Raw genomic sequence first — 17401 nt, forward strand, 5'->3', positions numbered from 1 at the left:
TTTTTTTTAAATAACGAAAAGAAAAGAAAAGAAAAGAAAAGAAAAGAAAAGAAAAGAAAAGAAAAGAAAAGAAAAGAAAAGAAAAGAAAAGAAAAGAAAAGAAAAGAAAAGAAAAGAAAAGAAAAGAAAAGAAAAGAAAAGAAAAGAAAAGAAAAGAAAAGAAAGGAAAAGAAAGGAAAAGAAAGGAAAAGAAAAGAAAAGAAAAGAAAAGAAAAGAAAAGAAAAGAAAAGAAAAGAAAAGAAAAGAAAAGAAAAGAAAAGAAAAGAAAAGAAAAGAAAAGAAAAGAAAAGAAAAGAAAAGAAAAGAAAAGAAAAGAAAAGAAAAGAAAAGAAAAGAAAAGAAAAGAAAAGAAAAGAAAAGAAAAGAAAGAAAAATGAAAAAAGAATTTAATAAGGATTTGAGTTTCTTTATTGAGCTTTTATTGTCCAGTCTTGTAATTGAATCACTCCACTGCAACAACACAACTAGGGCAGTTATTAGCAAACACTATAAACAATGGATTTGATCCCTTTATGAAAAAGCATTGTAAGGGGAATAATTAATCAGGGCTAAAAACAAACAAACAAAAAAAAAACAACAACAAAAAAAACACCTCCAGGGGAAAAATACAATTACGGATTCCAAATATTTTAAACTGTTTCACTGTTTCTGATACAATTACGGATTCCAAATATTTTAAACTGTTTCTGTGCTTTCCCATTCTAGACCCCTGCTCCCTCAATATCCCTTTTCCCACCACCTAGCTGCTCAAATCCCTTTTTGTTCTTTGTACCCTGACTCTGTGACAGAAGTTGTTTGCAACATGACCACCAGGGAGGAAATTTTGTCTACAGACCAAAGTCTCCTCTCTGAGAAGGCCATGCTGCCACTACTCTTTTAGGCAACTCTGACTGGATTTCTTATGGCAAGCCACCAGAGCTTGAAAACTGCAGACTCTGGTTAAGGAGAGGGGGACAGGATTCATTAGGTGGTGTTATACTTAACTGAAAATCTGTGCTGAAGCTAGTCAATCTTCATTGAAGCTAGCTTCCTTTGTAATCAGAATAGTTCTATTCAGAAATGTTAGTAAAATATTAGGTGTATGTAATTCATCCCATTCAAAAAAAGAAACCTAAATGAGCCAGTTGAGATGTTCCCTAGTCATACTGAGCCTAAGTGTATTTTCCACTGGCTATAAAAAGCCAATAACTAGCTCCTTAGCTGATGTCAACAAGGTAGTGGCATAAATGTGCCACTGTGACACAATGAATGTGTCATTTTTATTGGTATCAAGTTTTCCAACTGCTACTTTATCTCTCGGGACTTCTTTTTTTTTAAATGCAAAATTTTAAGGTGGGTGAATGATCATGTCCATTGCAACAACAGTTAAATGTTCTAATGTTCCTGGGCACAAACAAGGTATATAAGGTGTTACACAAGTCCCTGGTCAATAAAATTTATATTGTGATCTTTGGAAGGTCTCTGTGTTATTTCACCTGTGTTCTCTACTCAGTTCATCTTAGCTGTGGTCACGTAGCACCATTGCTATAGCAAACACTAATCATAATAATAAATAATAAATAACTGATCAGGACTGTGATGATAGTGAGATTACAGAAATATTGGCTAATACTTTATCATAACAGTTCTAAATGAGAACTTTAACCCAGAGTCCATAGAAATCAGAATATCATGGTGCTTTTAGTGGTATTTAGAACAGCTTCCAATTGACCTTGCATAGCCAACACCAAGGCATTTTTTGCAGGTATTAAACATAAGGCTGGTTTCAGAACAAGTGACCTTATAGGAGAAAGTTAATATTCAACTTTGCAAGAAAGGGGATATCTGAGTGACCAATAGCTGTGAAAATCAGATAAAAAGGCAGAATTATGATGAGCTTTACAAAGCTAGAAGATGATGTTACATAACATAGGCAGCCTATTTTCTGTCTGTGAGTAAGGGAGTAATTGAGCAAGACTCGTTTTAACCAAGTCATGGAAGCTTGCACTTACATGGGAAATTTGGGAAAGAAGAAGGATTTGATGAGTACTGAGAAGATGAACTTGAGCTGCAGAGATAATGACTGTTGGTAGAAATGACTAGCTCTAGGAATGGTAATGGGAAATCAGATTCCATGTCTATGATGAAAGGAGAGTAGAGAGAATTCTCATTTTTCCTTGATGCAGGGGTTGTGATGCATCAAACAAGATGGGTCATTTGGAGGCAAAAATATTAAGGTATGTAGAAAGTCTATTGTAGTTATGACAGAAATATAAAGAGGAATTTTTTTTTTTTTTTTTTTTTAATGTAAGGTATTGATAAAAACAAATAGCTTGGATTTATTGATTTCAGTTTTATTCCAGTAAGGAAGAAAATTTTGGAAGGAATGATACAGTGGCAGACATAGGAAGAAGTGGAAGATATGGTAATGTTGGAGGAAAAGGACAGACAAAGTCTGTAGAGGGTAAGACCCAAACTTAGGTGCAAATACAGTTAAGGATAGGACATTGGACACACATTGGGAATCATAACATAGTTAAATTAAAAGGAAAACAAACTGTAAACACCCTGTCTGTAAAAGCATAGGACCCTATAAAAAATATCCACAACAGTTTCTCTTACTGTCCCAGGCAGCGAGAACTTTCAAGGAAACTTGGCCATGGGAAAAGAGGAGAACGAATTGCAAACTTCCTCTACATAAATGGGGCTTGTACAGAAGATGGAGCTTTTCAGAGGTGTGCCACAGAAGGAGAAGAGTCACAAGTTGCAGGAAGGGAAACTATGACTGCATATAACTAAAAAGTCTTCACTGTGTGGAAAAATATGCCCAAAACTCAATTGGATAAGAGCACAATCTAAATTTGGATTTTTTTGAACAAGAGGTTGGACTGAGGAGGTCCAGAGGTACCTTTTGGATTAGAAATGTTTATGATTACATTACATTGTGAGAAACCAGTGGGACTTCCAAAGCCTTTAACTAAACAATTTTCAACCCTGGAGGATCAACTTCTAGTTGATTTCTAGCTCATGTAAATCCAGTCGTCCACTGGGGTAAAGGGTTTACCGAAAGCATTCCCATGGTGGTTGGATACACATATGTGTGTAGAGAGCTGGAGAAGTAGATGGAAAAAGCACAGTGAGTGAGCAAGAACTGTGCTGACCCTGTGTATGGAGCCCTTTAGCAAGAATAACTTTAAAGCTTCCACTGATGTCAATGTAGACTGCTTTTCACTCTGAATTATACTTGTATTTCAATGAGCTATTAATGACTGTATGGAGAAAGGAAAAAAAAAAATCTCTTACTGGGATGAACTATCTGCCTTGCCACTATTTTGAACCTCAATATATATAAATTTGAATTGTGATACATTCACATGCCAAGCATTTTTCCTATGCAATGTATAGAAAAAAAATAAGCCAATTATATTAATATGATGAAATTTAAAAGTTGATCTGGGTGTTTCTATGGTCACAGACCTCTGTTTATAAGTTTGGTCTACCCCTAGCAGTTAAAGAGGAGCCTGGTGACCAATAGGAAAGCAAGAGCTCATTCTCTACATTCCATTAGCTTGGTAATTCCACATTAAATAGTGGGTTTAGTGCCATATGGTGAAGTCTGATATGAAGAAGAAAGGGAATAAAATGATATATACACATTCATGCACATACGCACATATACACAATTGGATATATGTGTATGTACAAAATATATACATTGTGTGTGTGTATCACATGATTAACCAGTCAGGTTTCCTTGAAGTAATGGCATATATTGATGAAGTGAGGTAAAAGAAATCTAAACCTTTGCAATAATTCTTCATGTTGTTAAGATTTGCTTCGGTCTAGATTTGGGTTTGAGATTTTTATTTTAAATTTAACCGAATGGATAGCCTCACAGCAATTCTAATTTTCTGGAGTCAGCCTGGAAACCACAAAGCAGAATTCTTTCCAGGCACTGTGACTTTCAACACGTAACCTTAATAACAATAGTTTTGTACCTAATGGCCTAAACATCTTAAGTATTAAATGAGGGATAAATTTGTCATAGGGTCAAAAGTGAAGAACTCTTAAATAAAAAAGTTTCAAAAATATGCATGTGAAAGACAGTGGTAATATGATTTCCATGCATCCATTTTCTTTTCAGATTGTAATTCCACTGGCAAGAAATCTCTGGGTTTATGTTATTACAGTTCCAAGTTTATCTCAAAACCACAAACTAGAAAGGTCCAGGTATTCATCTTTTCATCTTTCATCTGATTTTCTGACTGAACATGAAAACATATTAAACTCTCTTAAACTAAAAATTGCCTCCTTATTACCACTATTATAGCAGTGTCAGGGAATTCTCAATCATAATCCTAAGCTTGATGGTACTTTCACACATTAAAAAATAAATAAAAAATCTAAAAAAGCATACTATGTTACAGGGGCTAAATAGTAAAGGAGTGAAAAGTAATGATATTTTCTTATTTCAAGTACAGAAACAAGGAACAACGCTGATTATCTCAGAGTAAAGCAAAGCATCTTTAAAACTGAATGCAGATCTTTGAATCCTGGTTCAGTGAGAATTTGAACATTGGCCAACTAATATGGGTCAAATGAAAAGGTGATGTCTACAGCCCTGATTCATTAGTATTTATGATATAAATCAATAGTTACTCCCAGGGTCAAATTTTAGTTTTCATGCAACTTCTGGATGTTTACACTAAACATGCTGATCTGTACAGGAAGCCAAAAGCTTTCTGCGAAAAGCAGCACATTTATTAAGCATCTCTAAAACTAACTCTAAGGTCTTGTTTTTATGGAGTGGGATGCTGAGCACCCACATGGTTGACAGCAGTGTCGTTTTTATTCTTTAGTGATTTATTTCCTTGGTGGACATTATTATTCTGGAGAGATCTGGCAGTCAGACTGAAGTTAGTGATCCAGATGTGAAGGGAGAAACAGAGCTTCAAACAACTTTTATTCCTCTTTCCAGCTCTGCTACTGATCTCCTGTGTAATTGCAGCCATGCCATGTCAACTCCGAACCTGTTCCTACCTCATAACCCACCTTGACTGTCAACCTCTAGTAACAGGGTGTGTTATGATTATCCCGAGTGCACTGATTTTAAGGAGATGGTGATCATGTATGAAACTATATACTACTCCAATGCAAGCAATTTCAATTTCATTTTATTAGGTCTTGGACATAAAAATGGGGACAGGCTGAGTCAGTAGTTGGCAGACTACTGACAGACCCAACCACTACCTCTCCGGGAAGTGGTGGTGGTAATTCAGGAGGTGTTGCTTTTTCCAGTGTCTATGTCTGTGCTACTTTATTTTTCCCCTCAAGTTCCCTGCTATTGACTGGATATATCAATACTGAAGTCTTCACAGCTGGGAAGTCACTCAGTTGAGGTGACCTGTAGACTAGGCAATCCTGTGGAGAGAAGAAATGAGGCATCATTTCCAAAGAAGGTCGGAGGACCACAATCAATGCTCTCTTATAAATATATATATAGATATATATATATTGTTTTTCCACAAGACAAGCAGTGCATTGACACTTACTTTGCTTTCTTTTGCAATGTCCCAGGTGACCAACAGAGGATTTATTGGAAGCAAGGGAGCTAATAAGGGATTTCTGTCAGAGGAACATGTTTTCATTTCATAGTCCCTCACAGATATTTCTGAAGGTGTTCCCTTCACTGATTCCGTAGGAGAAAAAAAAAAAAATCTTTTGACTGTCTCTGTTTGAAATACTTGGTGCTATACCAGACTTATTTCAGTTTGGGTAACTTCATTCTATGTTCACAAAGCTTCTCTTGTCATTTTGGTTGGACCAGTGTGTTGGTGGAGGAATTCTCTGATTAAGGACAGTAAGAGCAGGGAACAAAGAAGAACCTGGTGAAAGTGTCTTCTGGAGAGCACAAAGAAAGGAGGAGGGAATGGAAAAAAATATTGAAACAGTGTGCAAAGTAGATTAAACTACAGGGGAACTTTAATTAATTAAATGAATCTGAATAGCAAAATCAGCCAAATATATGCAAAACCTCTTGTGAGGTAAGAAAGGGATCAGGCAGAGAAGGAATGGATCTAAATCTGAAAACAAACAAACAAATAAATAATATATATATATACATTTATATTTATATATATTTATATTAATTTTTTTTCTGCCTGACCTACACCATCTGGCTTGGCCTGTATGTATTCTATCCAGAAGGAGACAAGATGTCCCCTAACTGTCAGAAATGGTGTCTTCACACATTTCAGTTAAATTACAACATAACCAGAAAATGACTAGAATGAATATTTGGGATCTCACCAACCAGAGAAGGCTTTTGTTGTTGTTGTGTTGTTGTTGTTTTTGTTTGTTTGTTTGTTTAATAATTAAACAGAGATGTGGAAACAACAATTACAGAATACTTACATTCAACACCAAAGATGTGTTCATAAAACTTAGCAAAGCAAGGGTATCAGTTCGCAAGAATGCCCTGATTTCTAAATTGCTGTCAGTCCCACCATGTAAGGTTTGTCCCTAGTTCTTATTGAAGATAATGATGGACAACTATTGATTTTAAAGAGAAATATATATGTATATTTATAAATCAAAGGCACTGGAAGAAAAATATTTGATGTTAAGTGAATAAGCCCAAAAACTCTTCTCTTAGAGCATGCAAAGAACCTCATAGGACTTTCTTTAATGTGAAGAAAGATAGGTCATCTAAACTAATCACATAGGTTTCCTGGACAATCACTGAGAAGAAACACACATCTCTAAAGGATGTTTCATTGGCCGTGCAAGCCAAAACCATGACATTATATTATATATAGACACCTACTGGAAGCTGGAAAACTCATCTTCTGACGGTGTTTATCTATGCATTGACTATTGACAGAGTATAAACAGCAAACTTGGCACAGACACCTAATTTTCAGATGGCCAGAAGTAGATTATATGAACAGGCCTTTGTAAAAGCAGTACAAAAAGTAGTCATTGCAGGTCTCTGAATAAAGTTACTAATATACTCTATTTACAAGTTCAGAACCCAATTAAGAACTTAAAGTAGGTCTGCTAACTTTGCCTCTCCCTCCCATCTCCTCTAGCCCTCCCCCCCACTCCCCCAAACAAATCTCAGAACATGAAAAGGAAATAGTGGTTTTTGTCAACTTGATTGAGTCTACCAGCAAGCCTTCAGCCAAAATTATTCATAATCTATGAAAGAAAAATTTCAGTCTCTGTATACTCCAAAAATTAGATTTTGAATCAAATCATCTGTGACAGTCACATTCTGGCCCATAACACAAAAATAAAATTTGTAATGAGAACAGAAAGAGGAAAGCAACAAGGGAAAAATGTTCAGGATAAAATAACCCTTATATAGGGAAAAACTGTCAGGAATGTCTCACCAAATATTGTAGCTCAACCAGCAGTCATTTTACTTGCTGTAGGAGTGACTGGTTGGGTGTCTTCAGATTGTTTTAATCCTGGAGGTCACCTGGAGGTGGAGGTGCCCATGCATATGAACATCTAGATGTTAACATTTGTGAGTGTCTGAAATAGGTTCATAGATCAAGGACTGGATAAGGGAACATAACAATCTCCTTCTGAACCACGTTTCCTTTGGAAGATAAGGCTTAAGGATGAAGGACCAGAGGAAATAAAATCGAGGCTGGCATTTATATGATTGCTCTGCAGGAGGTTTTGGGGAACCAAGAGCTGTTTCTTGGTATAATTGCACCAAGTAGCTGGGGCTACTCACAAGAAGGAGTGAGAGGAGGTCCAGCTCACTTGCAGAAGTGGGTTCTGGAGGTCCAGTGATTTGAGACAGGGGAGAGCATTGTTGTGTCAGTCAGGAAACAGGAAAATGCAACAGCATGAGGGAAAATGTCATCCAGGCCATCTGAGAAGGCAATTTCTCATCTTCAGCTTCCATGTTCTATTGTCACAATTTAACTAGGACACAGTTACATAAATAGGTTTATATGGCTGAAGCACCCCGAGAGTTTGAAGATACCTGACTGGTTAGAACATTGAAGGTTTAATCTGAATGGCACCAAAGAGCCAGTTGAAGACCTTTTGATTTGACTTTTTGACTTGGAAGAACAAAGGGGACTCTATCAGTGCTTCTGGGAAAAAAAAAAAAAAAAGAAAAAAAAAAAAAAAAAGAGTGAGAGAGAGAGAAAGAGAGAAACTTTAATTAAATTACAGTTCTAATCTGAAAAACCACTGTGCTATGAACATGCAGTTTTATTGCTCTGAGGTCAGCATCTCTGAATGGCTCCAGAGAAAAATGCGTTTGAACTATCACGTAGCTAAATGAAACATCTGTTTCAGCAGATTTACTATATCATCTTATGAGTGAAAGCCATCATTAAAAAGCCTGTAAAGAAATTACATCTTTGGACATTGTCATTGACATTCAACTGGATTTTCACCTAGTACAACCCATCTAAGAGTCTAGTCAAAGCTAATCATCTGCAATTCTCTAGTCAGTGGAAAGACTGGGACATCCAGAGAAAACCTCATCCCATGTGCCTTATGTCCAGATGAATGCTTCTGAAGATATTTAGCTTTTCCATTGAATATACGTAATGCTGAGAACAATGTTGACTAGACATCTAAGTTTTAAATGGATATAGATAGGTAAAATCATAAATCCTTTATAAGGCAAAGTAATCCTCCTTTCTTAAACACTGGAATTCTTTTGTTTTACATTTTAGGTTGTTCCTTATCAAAAGTACTTTAGACATAGTGAAGATAAATAATCTTCATTATACATAATTGCACAAGATCTGATATTTTAGGTAAAATTCCATGTGTCGTAACACAAACAGTAAAAGTATCCATGGTGATGACACAGCTGAACAGAACTTACTAAATGCTTCTGTTGCTGCAAGAAAGAGTGGACAAACTTTGTCTTTATGCAGGTTTATGTAGTGAGTATAGAATCATATTACTGGATGCTGGATGTGGTTAAATTCATCAGCTCCAAAAATTTCAGCCTATGTAACCACAAACTGACACATTTTCAACTGTCAGGTTTTACTAGTACTTTTCCCCACAAATGACTGATTTTGAAAACATTTTCATTCTTGCCCTAAGTCACATTCTAAATCAATACTTTCCATTTATTTCTATTCATGAAATTGGATGTAAACCCCTATGGCCATTTAATCACATATTACTGTACAACCTTTAAAAAGGATCAGCTTCAGTTTCTTTGAGAATGCTTGATTTTGAATAAACAGTGTACAGGAAAAATCTCTAGAACTCAACAAAATTATGGGCACATTCAAGGTTGACTCATATTGTCTGTAAACAGATGATTTATGAGTTCATTCAATCACAGACAAACATTGATTTTCAGCTTTATCACAAACTTCCAAAATTCCAAGCAATTATATAAGATGATGCTCAACATTCTTTGACATCCCAAACATAGACTGCTGGGGAAGGAGTATTACCTGAATCTCAGGTAAACTAAGGCATCATCCAAAAACCACATTCAGTACAAGGAAGGTGAGTGGGGACTGTATAGCTCAAGTCTTGTGAACTAAAGTCTGTATATGGTGTTGGATAGTGCCAATAGGTGAAGAGATCTATCACCCCATTCCCCTCCCAAGTCACCTCAGGTAAAAAGCAAGGCATGATACTAAGTATGGAAAGAATATTTTCTATATACTAAATGCAATAGAGACTTTGGTTTCCAATAATTAGTACAAAAATAGAAGTCTACTGCTGTTTCAGAAACATTTTGGTATCCAGATTTCACTCCACTGGGGAGTCAAGTCCCTTGCAAAGACAATTAAGAAGCAAATATTTTCAAATACTTTGCAATATTGGACAGCTCTGTCTGGTTTTCCCTGGTAGTCTTGGGCATCTCAGATTGCATTCAACACTTGGGAGGATGGGGGTTGTGTGCAACTGAATTAAACCTTCAGGGCAAACTCCGTCCTGCAAACCAAGGTGCCTACATTTATGTCTCTACACGTGGACTGGGTGTCTAAGCTACTGCCAAAGTCAGTGGAGCACTTAATGGGGGCATGGAGATTTACTCCAAGACAACTCCTTACCAGGTTCCTTCTCATGTTCATGTTCACAGACTGGGATGGATTCATCTTCTTCCTTCGTCTTACCAAAATCTCAGAAAATTTTTCAATCCATATTGGTTTAGGTGCATTATTTTTCCACATTGAAGACACCATTGCAGACCTGTTAAAGTAATGGTGCACTGTCAGGGTGTGTATCCTCCCCACATCTCCCAAATGCCCATTCTTAACATTGTTTCCTAATTGTATGCAAATTTCTAACCAATAACCCCACTCTTTCTACCCCTCTTCCTCAACTCATAATTGATCAGAGCACTGAACAGCTGCTGGCTATTTTCTCTTCCTGAGAAACATGCAGTAATTGTATGTATGGGCTCCAAATCCCTAAACATTTGGAGAGGCGAAGGACTTGAACAGGAGCCAGTTCTTTTTACAGCACTGGTACTAGCAGCAGTGGCAGGCGTTTAAATCATGTCTCTGTGTGTTGGGAGGGGGTATTGTCAAATTTGCTGAGATTCACTTTGAGGAGGGGAATAAAGAGAAGAAAAAAATGTTAAAGAGAGAAAAGAAATGAAACCAGCAATCAACAAACTAAGGCAGCTCAAACTGTTGGAGTCCATCCCAGTTCTAGAGCAATCAGATTTTTCTCCAAGCTAAATGGTACTCTTTCTTCCCTACACTCACTCACATTTCCCTAAGTGCAAATTGCTGCATGGCAAATGGGCTGCTTTCATCCTGCTTTTGACTGAGGGTTATCCATTAGGAGTGTTAATATTTTCATGTTCTGCTCTCATCTCAATGAAGAGAACATGGCTTCTGCAGAAGCAAATCCCACCTTAACTGCATTGGAAGTGTTTCTCTTGCTCTTTCTGCTCTACAGAAAGTCTCAGCTAACAAGCTTCTCATTATGAAAATTAAGCTTTGTGCCAGCAGTTAAATGGGTGAACTCAAGCCATACCTGTGTGAGAGTGTGTCCCAAGCAAACAAGATAATTAATTTCTCTGAACAAAACAGCTGTTTATCAAAATTTACAGTGTTTTGGACTTCATTTTGGCCCTGTCTAGCATAAAATCTCTTATAAATCAATTATAAATTTGTTTATCAAAATGTGAGAATCAAAACAATTAAGCCAAAAGCATAAACTTCATCTCAGAAGTATTCCTGAGGGGTTACACAAGAGCAGCAATTCATGTACAATGTAGCCTCTTTTCCTAGAGAAATATTAAAAAATAACATATGTCTGATGCAAGAAAATGAACTACCCCTGTAGTGGGATACATCCCAGTCATCTAAAAGTAGGCATCTGCCCTAAACTAAACCATCCACAATCCCTCTGTATAAATGGAAACAAAAACTTCCAGAAGGTGATTTGTCACATTTCTAATGAGACAGATTACTTTGGCTAAGTTTAACATAGTTTAGCTAAGGACTAGGTGTTTAGCTGGTCTATCTGAGACTAGGTGTTCTATGGCTAAATGGCTAAAATTAGGTGAGATGAGTTCCACTTCATGTCTCAAGCTCTGTCAACATTTCAGCTGTGGAATGAGTGCCATTGAAGGAGCTAGAAGTGCTCTATCTCAACAGAAATGAAAACAGACCAAGCCCCAGCTGCTCCCAGAAGAGGTGAGTTAATAGGGAAAAAGTATGAATAAGAGAAGGCAATGCAGACACAGACTCTGTGGGTAAACTCTGGCCTCAAAATTTTTAAGCATAGCGATGCCTCTCAGAAAAGTATATTCTTTTGGGGCCAGTACCATAGCACATACAGAAGAGACAGTGTTTTGTTCTCTCAGCCATGAAAAGGCCTAAGGGACCCCACAGACTAACAGAGCAAAGAAATAAAACTTCTGATCCAGGCAAGGAGACTAAGTCAGCAGACATTTCTTCATTTCTAGGAAAGAGTCAGCAAGACTGATAGGTTTTACGAAGTTCAGAGCTCATCTGGTATTTTCTCAGAGCTTTCTAATAACTAGTGTAAAATTAACTCCTACATGATAAAAAAAAAAAAAAAAAAAAAAAAAGAAAAGTAATGGGAGAGGAATGCACCTGATTATCAATTGCAATTCCACATCACTTGGACGAACGTGCTGCAGAGAACAACAGTGTGAAAGGACTCATAGGTGCATCCAAATGGACACATAGGTACTGCCAACATTTCTATTTTTCTTGATCTCTTACTCCAGTATAATGTTACAGCAGATTCTAGTATTTTTCCCAGAGGACCCTAATCATTATTCAGCTTTGAAATTTAGAAAAAAAATGTTTGTGGTATATGACCAAGAGAAAAAATGGGGCCTCTGCCCCCATTCAACGCCCTCTCCCCAGTATTTCATTTCTAATTTTGGCATCTCAGTACAATTTAAACTCCCTCAAGGAGCCCTGGGGAAAAAACAAACCCTGATATGAAAATTGATACCTGTGCTGCTGCCATTGCAGTTCAAAAAAGACCCCCCCTAAAAATGTAATTCCAGAAATAGCTGCTAAAATCTGATAAAATTTCACGTGGGCCCAGTAACCTTACACTGGACATTTGTGGCTACTTCCTAGAGAAACTAGAGAAAGCAAAGAAAATTCTTCTTCGACAAACAGCACATGTAATACTACAATTGGCTACATTCCTAATAGGCTCTCCCTGCCAACAATACAAAGACCGTAACCTTAGAAGGGAGGTGTGATTGCTGTCTTGGACCAAGCTTGCTCTTTGAGGAGTTTGCAGCACAGGTAGACCTGGCTCAGGTGTAGTTGCCTCCACAGGTAATGCAAAGGAGTCCTAGAGTCACATAACTGGAGAAGGCGATTAAGAAATCAGGCCTGCTGGGAATACAGCTGATGCCTACATGGCAGCTTAGCTTACCTCAGCCTCCAGAAAGTGCCCTATGCCACACAATAGTGACCACACATAAATGTTTCTCTGTAAACCTGAGTCCAGTGCTTGAGTTCAGGTCCTTCAGCAAGCTTGGGCTGACACTTAAGCCCAGCGAGTAGGATTCCCCTTAGATCTGCATGGCGTGAAAAGCAGCCAAGCCTCAAATCCTGGGCAGAGATCTTTTCTTACAGTGCTTAGTTCATGTGAAGTGAAGGCAGGCAGATACCCCCTGCCATTTTATTTCATACAGAGAGAGTTACAATACTTGCCATGGTTCCTCACCCAGTCCTGGGTGTATGAGGAAATGAGTAAAATGAGTGAAAATGCTTGCAAAAAGCACAGTTTTTCACCAGAGGAATGCATCCTCCACAAGAACATTACAGTCTAATCTCTGTCTGCTTATGAGTGTTTGATTTTGAAAATAGTTAATATCTTTAGGACATTTAATCTCCTTATTTTACAGGACCATCCAGAAGGCTCGTCAACAGTTTACTGATGAGTTATAGGAATTAAGGCAAGTGAATCGTTAAGGCAGTGTGATTACTACATCTGCACATTGCTGTTACACAGGGGGATGCACAGTTTTCCCACGTATGGGTGGTGAACCATCCCAGCACTTGACATGAGTCATACAAAAGCATGTCTGTAAATTCAGCCTGAGTGATTGCTGTGAGTTAATGAAGAGATTATGAGAAGGGCAGCATGAAACTGGGAAGCAAAATCTTTGCAAGGACTTGAAAGACCTGCTACCTCAGACTGTAGCTATAAACAAGGGGAAGCCCTGATAAAGACCTGGAAAGAGTTTTGAGCCATTATAAACCGAAAGGGCTAAATGCAGCTGGGAAAAGAGGCTGGAAAGTCTTGATTATCCTCTTCTGGGAATAAACCCCACCCAGAGGGAAGCAGGATGGAAAACACCAGCTGTGGCAGATGTGGCTGAAGTGAGAGAGAGACAGATTAGGTAAAGTTCTGCTATGACTGGTGTGGAAGTATCATCTGCTACCAAGAATGAGACTGGTAACATCCATCATCTCTTCCTTTCACTTTTGAAGCTCTATCAACATATAGATACCCTGGATGGAAGATATGAACATTGAAATGGAAGGGGCAACAGGGATGGTCTTTAGCACAAGATGAAACAAATCTCACCTTATACTGAATGTTCACAATTTATACCTCTAGGTCCTTTCATATTCCCTTTATACCTAATGGAAAGACATGATTTTTGATGTTGTTTGTTTGTTTTGTTTTGTTTTGTTTTGTTTTTAAACATGATTCTTCTGAATGATTGCAGGATTCTGCTCAAAGATGAGGCATATTTTATATCAGACTCCATTCGTGACAGTGACTTTAAAGGGAGCCTGAAGTGATAAGCTCAGATGCAGAAGCCCGATGAATCTCACACATAATTTCAGGTATGCAATACCAGGTTAGTTGGTGCTGAGTCTAAAAGGTTGTTGGCTCTATGTGGGACTTCAGAGGCTTTCGGTCTGTCCTTATGCCACCACATTTGAGATCTCTGGTCTCTAATAAAAAGTTGAATTCATACAGCAGCTTTTTCTCAGTAGAGATATTGATAGGAAGCTGCCCTCCTGTGATAAGCTGCCTAATTTCATTGTTTATAATTATTCTATGCTGCTAACTTTTCTGAACCTCTATTAAGCATGCATGTTATTGACCTTTTGATTCAAAAGGAGGGACAGAAACAATTACCTATGTGTGTATATGACATCCAGTGTGCCTGTTCAGTTCTTCTGAAAACAGGCTCAAATGGAAGTTTCTCAAGCCCAGCAGACCATGTGCATGACTGGGGAGTTACAGCAACGCTGCACTCAAAAAATCCTTTTCTTTTGTTCTATAAGAAGCATGGCTCCATTAATTTCCCCAGTAGAAGAACCCTCTATTTGTCACAGAAAATAAATTTTAACCAAGACCCAAGACAATGTGATGTCTGATTTCTCCTACCTTCTGGTTTCCTCCTTGGCCCATTTATTTGATTTTTAATTCAACAAAACACATTGGCATGGTATTCTGTGTTGCACCACAGGCTTCCGTCCCAAACAAAGTCAAAAGAAAGTTTCAAGGCTAAGCAAGGTTAAAGTTAGGACAGTCCTCAAGGGCATCAGCAAAGCACATGTTTACATGCTCAGTGAAACAGGCTACAATGATTTTCTTTCCATCTAAGACAGTTTCCAGCTATGGGTTGTCATGATTTTCTTTAAAATAATTATCACATCTCAAAAGACACTTGCAGCTGTAGGCACTCTTACCCTCCCTAATTACACAGCTAATAAGGGAAGCGGAGAGAACGTCAGCGTGAAATGAAGGCCAACAGCAAATCCAAACACCTTGGATTCACCACTTAGTAAGTGAGCTGGCCAGAAATCTTCCTGGTCTTGCCAAAGAGGGATGAGGCTATGGAATGAGCTTCCCACGGACTGCTAATGTGGGAGTAAAGCTGTCTGCTTTCAAAAGGACACCGTGCTTGTACCTTCCTCAAAACACGTAGTATTTTCATGACAGGTTGAGAAGTATTTGGGGAGAATTTGTACTATGGTACCCAAGAACTCATTATTGAAAGGGTACAGAAGAAATTTTTTGGGGTCACAAATCCAAGCTATGCTAATGAGGAACTTTAAATTCATTCTTCAGCATCACAGGGGATTAACCTGACCCCTCTCTCTAAATTGGAGGGGACATGACTCATTCTCTCTCTTCAGCCACTTCATCCTACACTGCAGGAGAGTTTCCCATTGAAAACTTCAGAGAGACTGGAACATTTCTGGGGGAAAATCTTCTGGTTTTTGACATTTAAATGAAATCAAACAAGAAAATTCATCAACAGTTCTTGTCAAGCTGTCATGTATGAGTACAAAGCAAAGCCAAAATCAGCATTAAATCCCATCATGTTTTCAGAGGAGATTCAAGTGTGTTCATTTTATAACTGAGAAGGAAAAAATATATATATTCCTTTTGTTTGTTTGTTTGTTTCTTTCTTTCTTTTTTTTGTTTGTTTGTTTGTTTGTTTGAGGGGAGTTCAGGTAGTGTTCATGAATCCTGAATATTAATCGCCACAAATCTTTAGAAACATTGTTTGACTTTTCAAAGCAACTTGCACAGGGTTTGACTGCAGCGAACACTTATGGAGCTTCAAAGAAGTGATATCAACAGCACAAATACATTTATAAGTGAAGGAAAAATTCTGAGATTATGCTGTCTGGCAAACTGACCTGCACCCTCTAGTGTCCTTCTGGATCACCAGACATGAGCCATTTTCAGCTTGAACTGCTGTCCTAAAATTTGGACACTCACTACTCATCCCCAGAGTAGCGAGTTATTGCCAGCTCCAGTTCTGGTGTTGCTCCCTGAGTGTTCCTCATGCTTCTGGAACCATAATGTTTGGGCTGAAGAAAGCACAGGCACCATGTCCTATCTGTCCACTAGCAAGATGGCCACAATGACAGCAACAGGCCTCAACCCTTCCACCAGAAACCACCTCATTCTTACCCAAGGCATGAACTGGGGAGGATGAGACCAAGTGCTCCTTCTGCTTGCTCTATTTGGGGTGTTGAACAGATAATGATCTTTGGAAGCAGCATAGGATATCCAGCTGGGAATGATGTTTGAATTCATAGCATGCAGAATCACCGATTCTCGCCTGTCAGATAATACCCCATAACAGCTGAAGGCCACAATGAAATATATGATATATATATATGTGTGTATATGAGAAACTAGGGTGCAGAGAAGGAAACAAACTATGCTACATTATCATGTTGCTGTGTATATCAATACACCCCGAAGGCTGAGTAGAAAAGGTAAGAGAAAGACCTTTAGTTCCCTTCCCTTGAAGCATCATTTCCTACTCATGCAAGTAACATGACCACTGCAATTATGTCGCCAAGCTAGCTGAAGACAGAACAAGAGAAAAAAAAAATTGCAAGGAAAGATTTACAGCTCTTCCAAAAGATGGTATTGAAATATGTAAAATAGAGCAGTGATGATTGCCAAAATGCTAGAGGTTTTCTATTCCTTCCATCATGCTGTATTGTGAGTAGTGTTTTGGGGAGTGTGTGGGGGGGAAGCATTGGAATCTCAGGGTTTTTATTTCACCATGAAACTTTAGCACAAGAAATTTTAATTGTGGATCCTTGTGGACAAGACCTTGAAATCCTACCCAGCCAGGGCTTTCTGGTCCCGGAGTGTTCTTGGAACTGGTTGTGGCTCCCAGTCACTTGGTTGCTTTATCCAAGTTTGTTCTCTCTGCCCTTCAGTGGGGTGGGGAATGGGTTAGAGGGTTAACTGTTTGTTAGCAGGCCTGGACATGAGAGCTCAGTATGAGGCTATTTCATAGCTTGTCGTGCAGGCAGTGTGCTTAAATCTGTTTTAGAGGATATTGCTGTAGGAGCGTTCTTTTTCCTCTTGCTCTGGAAAGTGATAGTCCTTTAAAGCAGCTGGCACCTAATCAAGAAACTTTGGAGAAGGAACATGAGTGCAGCAGCTCTGAGTAATTGATTG

The 17401-nt window shown here is 38.2% G+C and overlaps 1 long non-coding RNA gene across 1 annotated transcript in view; it reads right to left on the reverse strand.

Moving 5' to 3' along the window:
• Window positions 1–7129: 7129 nt before the first annotated feature.
• Window positions 7130–17401, reverse strand: part of LOC311222504 — a 34205-nt gene continuing 23933 nt past the window's right edge. The window contains exons 5-6 of the long non-coding RNA XR_014619355.1: window positions 10042–10180; window positions 7130–8094 (exon numbers count right to left, since the gene is read on the reverse strand). This is a non-coding gene — a long non-coding RNA (uncharacterized lncRNA). The remainder of the gene's footprint in view (window positions 8095–10041; window positions 10181–17401) is intronic.

Source organism: Netta rufina (assembly GCF_964035555.1).
Source record: "Netta rufina genome assembly, chromosome: 2".
Lineage (NCBI taxonomy): Eukaryota > Metazoa > Chordata > Aves > Anseriformes > Anatidae > Netta > Netta rufina.